Source organism: Patiria miniata, unplaced genomic scaffold (genome assembly GCF_015706575.1).
Source record: "Patiria miniata isolate m_02_andy unplaced genomic scaffold, ASM1570657v1 HiC_scaffold_4, whole genome shotgun sequence".
In the NCBI taxonomy this organism is placed as follows: Eukaryota; Metazoa; Echinodermata; class Asteroidea; order Valvatida; family Asterinidae; genus Patiria; species Patiria miniata.
Window position 1 is genome coordinate 3,751,980 of NW_024037071.1, and position 5,451 is coordinate 3,757,430.

Consider the following 5,451-nt stretch of genomic DNA (forward strand, 5'->3'; position numbering starts at 1 on the left):
TGTGCCCTATGGTTCTCAATTACTGGTCACTGCTTACCGGGTACCAAGCAAGAGGTACACGTTCACGAGGCCGGTGGCGGCTTGCTGAACAATACTCTCAACCACAATTTCCATTCAGCCGAATGAATGAAGGTCACATGCAGCGCACTAAAATCCCAGGGTTTATTTTTCTGGCTGAATTAACGAAGCGACAGGTACTTGACAGTGAACTTTTCTCGTGGAGTTATTTATACTCTATGCTGTGTGTCAAAGCGCCCTCACTCGGGCACTGAGCTGAAACATCTCTTCCCTGACACTCGTACGATTATCCCATCCCTCCCAGTCTACATAAATCATTTTACAGCTTTGACTACGGATTTCGTTTCCGGTGCCACACATAATCTGGACGAAGTCATGAACTTGTTGGATTTCAAAGTTGGATGACACTGATTATTTATTAAGTATTTACTTTAAGTATACAAAGGTTAAGGGTGCAAGGGATCGACTCCTAGATTCCAAAGCGGGCTGGGGTCGGATTCTCTAGTTGAAGGGAAATTATAAAAGTTAAAAATATAAAATTAAGACAGCAGATTCTCAAATTTTTCTTCGATTGGATTTTTATTTTATTCAAGTCTAAAGTCCACGTAATTGTTGTTACTTAGTACGACAGGATAAAGGTGGTCATATTAGAATGATGTACAAGGTGTCAATTTTATCCTGACACGAGAAAGAGTATTTAAAGGATATTTTATCGTTTACATAGTAAATGAAAAACTAAAGTAGAAAGCAACATTCTTTGGAAAAATTTAAACCATGAAAGCAATATCGTACATTTCTATGCTTTCTTAATCACTAAATATTGTTCATAATTAACAATCCTTCGATTTCTTACATTGTTTTCGTAGGCTTTTAAACTACAAAAACAATGTTTCAAATGCAATAACCTTTGAGGTTCCAAAATGCATTAAAAAATGTGATACTTCTAAACAATATTTTTGGAACATATTCACTGAAGCTGTTTCTGATCATATTGCAAAAACAATACACATTTATCGGAGTACTGACATTGAATTTTAAAATGAAGCAAATGTGAGTCAGTTCTGGCAATTGTGTTGAAACAAATCAGTGTTTTGAATGACAGGTTACAGGTTGGAATACGGTCGTAATGGAAGTTTCTTAAAGCCTTTCATTCTATTTCCTTATTCAGTTTCCACCGAATGATTGTCAACTGCAATCGTTGTTTCTTCCAGACTCAATTTGTATGAAGCTGTCATATCTCTGAAATTTATCAAAATATCGCCTTACTAGGATTCATTCGGTTTTTCTGAATTTGAATTGATGTGAACAAGCCATAACAACTTTAAGCAAAATCAATTTTAAATAACGCCTCTGTAAAATCAAATAAAATCCCATTGTAATCCACAATGGCAGATAAAAGGGCCAAAGACACATCAAAGAGCAGTACACATCAATTCAATACAAACATATCAATGTTAAATAACTAAATCCCCATCGCTACATGTTCAGGTAAAATGTCCCACCTCCCCCTCACCATTTTGTCTCGTGTCAGACAGGTTGGAATTTGCATAAAATACATGTTGACACAAATGTTACAATACTATTGATGAAATGAAATTATGAAAACTTATAACAAAGCGTCTGTACCCATACATAAACATCAAATCGCCGGCACAGATGATCCATGGAAAAATGTACCAAAAAAAACAGACGAAAAACAGAATCTGGGTAAAGCAAAGACATGATATGAGGTTAACTAAAACAACACAAACCTCGTAATCGATTTGAATTATGAAGAAAAAAGTATCCACGATTTTAAAGCAAACAAAAAATTGCAAACTCCTGTTCTTCATCGATTGTTATTTTCAGGATGAAATAATCTGCTCTCCTTTGTTTACATATTGTCTTAAATGTTCGCAGTCCATGCATCGAAACACCTTTTTGAAGAAAACCAATTCACAAACTTACATTTCAACGATCATTCAAATCTTTATATCTTACTTGGGCATCTGAGTCAAGTGTACCTAAAGATATATGTTCTCTTTGCATTAACTACACTCTAAAAACAACTTACTGACTCAAAATACTGACTGGTTTCCCTAGTTATTGAAAATTGACTAGGAATTTAGTTAAACATGCAAAGTTTCATACTATGACTAGAAAAAGTAATTGGGTTCGACTCCAATTTCAGTTATTTGCACAACTATTTTTCCGAAGTCGATAATATGACTGGAAAAACCTAGTCAGATTGACTGATTTTCAGTTGCACCCAGCTGACCATGAATGGCTAGTCAAATTTAACTGGTTTCTAGTCAAATCTGAGAAGTGCTTTTTTAGAGTGTATTGATTTGCAATTTGCAGGATTTCACATAATCGTTAACAACTGATTCGGGACAGTGCTGAAAAACAGTTCTTCACAAATCTTTCATAAAAAATGCCAAAAAGTTAGTTGAAATATTCCCTTTAAGTAGAGAGAGTTTGTCAGATTACAACATGATCTTAAACATTACAACAAGAGAGTGCATACTTGATAACAATTAATGCAGCTTCATAAAAGAGGACAAGAGGAGCTTTAACACTCTTTAGCCAATTTCTCATAGAATTTACGATTATAACATACACTTCAAAAAATAATCATGAAAAAAAATTGAACACCAATTGAAAACCAAAAACTCTTTGGTTTTCAACTCTAACAACATATTCATTCATTTGAAGTACAAAGACTGAACGATTGTGAGCTCAAAGATTCCACACCACCCGGAAAAAAATTCCCTTTCTGCGGTGCATAATGGACTTAAGGGAATAGCTGAGTGGTTCTGTGAAATTTGGACTCTCATGAAATAAGACTCTTTGGTTGTACTGCGCATGCCTCGGTGAACATTATTAGGACAGTGACAGGTCACGTGTGGGGTTACAATCCATATAAGGTAAAAGAGATCAGATTTCATAAGAGTCCCAATTTCATATGACACCGGAATATCTGCCTGGTTTGATAGAATTTCAGGTTACGCTGGAACATTACCTAATGAAATATTTCCTCTTGATTGAGAAAACAAAAGTGTATAAAACTGACATCATTTAGAAAAGTATCTTTACCAGGCTGGCTCGAATATACAAAATAACCATTACAATTAAAACCTCAACTTACCAGTAATAAACTGGTCTAATTCTGACACACTGCTAATGTTAACTGTACATTGTTCACCGAAATGACGTGAGTCAGACGTAAACGCGCATGTCACTCACTGTTCTTCTCAGGAATTGGCAAAGTGAACTCAATTTCTAATATACATGACCAAATCCAAACTTGACTGTCTGTTTCACCATCATAGAGTCAAGGATATCTATTCAACGGACGGCTTTCGACACCTTTCTCACTTGGCGTCTATACGAACCACACATGGCAGATATAGCAAATGTACTCAACGTGTGTAAGAAATTACAAGGAAATGTGTTCAGTTATAAAGACCTGTTGTATTTTGAGAACAAAGAATTTCATAGGATGTGTTTCGAGTATTTTTGAACATTACTATTGCTTCCATGTCAATCTCCAGATCTGTGAAGATTATGGGGCAAACTAACTGGAGACTATGAACTCTACAATGTATAGGCTGTATGCGCGTGGATGTGTTTCAGCTGTTCTTTAACTTTAACAATGTGGCTAAACCGGCTGGGGCTGAAACATACGCAAGCCCTATACGTCTAATTGTAAATCCACCGCCAACTTTTTTTTGTTTTCTTTCATTATTCAGCCGAGCAATACACGGGGTTTTTCGGCGCTTGTCTTTTGGATGATATATATTTCAGACAAGTACTGTTCTCGCGATATCTTGTACAAGTTCGGCGCATGAAGGATTGAGCATGCACATGAGAAAAGTGCTTACTCATAAAACCGATTAAAGAAAATACCCGACTTGATTGGACTAAAACTTTATAGTGCAGAGTATGAATGATTTGATATTCATAACGTATTTCAACAAAATCTGTCCTGGGTCTGATATAGTGGCGGATTCCGTTCCCTCGATTGTAAAGGAAGATACATTGTTGCATTCAATACTGTGCATCATTGTATGTGTGAAATCATCTGATACTGCTGTTTCTTTTCACTTTATTAGCGCACGTCTCGTCCTTCTGTTATATTAAAAGAAAAGGACATCTGGGAGGTCTTGCTGAACCACCTGCGTGACAAGATGCCTATCGAGCCGAGAGCCAGTAACAATATCCAAGAAATGAAGGTTAGGAAGACCCCGGAGATGAGCAGTGAGATTCCGCACTCCATTCAATGTGCAAGATGGCAAATCAACACGAAGCGTTATCAAACCATGCCCGGCAGGGAGGATGCTGATCAGGTCTTTCACATCATCATCATTTAGATCATCCATCAAGATCATCAAATGCTGAAGGGATGGAGGAACAAGAGGAGCAAGCCTGCGCATTCGACCTCTCAGGTTGACACCAACTAAGACGATCGTCCGCAATCTATTACACCCCTCAAGTGCATTCGTTAGTGTTACGATGCCATTTGACCCGTCACTGATGACACGCTCAACCTGATTCGATATGCAAGGCAGGCGCCCACATCTATCATCAAGCCTCGAATCCGAACCAATGCGCAGTGATAGCCTGAGTCGATCACGGAGTGCCTCTTTCATCCTCTCAAGTGTTTCCTCCAACTGAAGCAGCTCCTCATTCCCTCCTTCATACATGTTGTACTTGACCTTTATGAATCCAGTTGAATCCTGATTGGTGGCTGGCTTTATGTTGCCATCCAGCAGAATATCCCTCAACGACGTCATTGCTTCATATGATCGACAGACGAATTCAAACTCCGTGTCGTCTAGTGGCAATGGGACATTCTGTAAGAAGTATCGCAATGCTATCAGATCCTCCCGACTCTCGCACTTCACATGGGTTGGTCGGTCTAGCCTAGCCGATTCGTGAGAATTGGACTCAAAAACCAGCAAACGCGTCAAACTTTGCAAACTGAGGACTTCCTCCTCATCGGGTCTGTCCTGAACACGTTGCTTTTGCACGTGTTCCAGGATGAGCCCAGTAGCCGGAGACCTCGACGATATACCGCACGTGAACCGAAGCAGATATTCCATTGCATGGACATTACCTGGATGAATCTGCTGCAACTTCTCATGAAACATCTCTTCGTCTGCGTGATGCAAATTGGCAAAGTAGTATGCTGCACAGTATTCTTGGATGGACTTATGTATGAAGGTAACAATTTGCATCAACCGCGGACCACTCGTGAAACCCTCATTTTGGAGGAAACCCAATCGACATCCGTCCTCCAAGTCTTTCTTATCAAATTCGTCCGAGGAAAACACCAGCCTTTCCCCCTTAGGGTCCAGTAACCCTTCTAGAGCGACTCGCCCCAGTCCTCGTAGGACTGAAACCGTCAGCCTCACCCTGTCCTCGCCTTCATTGCACCGGCGACTGACTAGA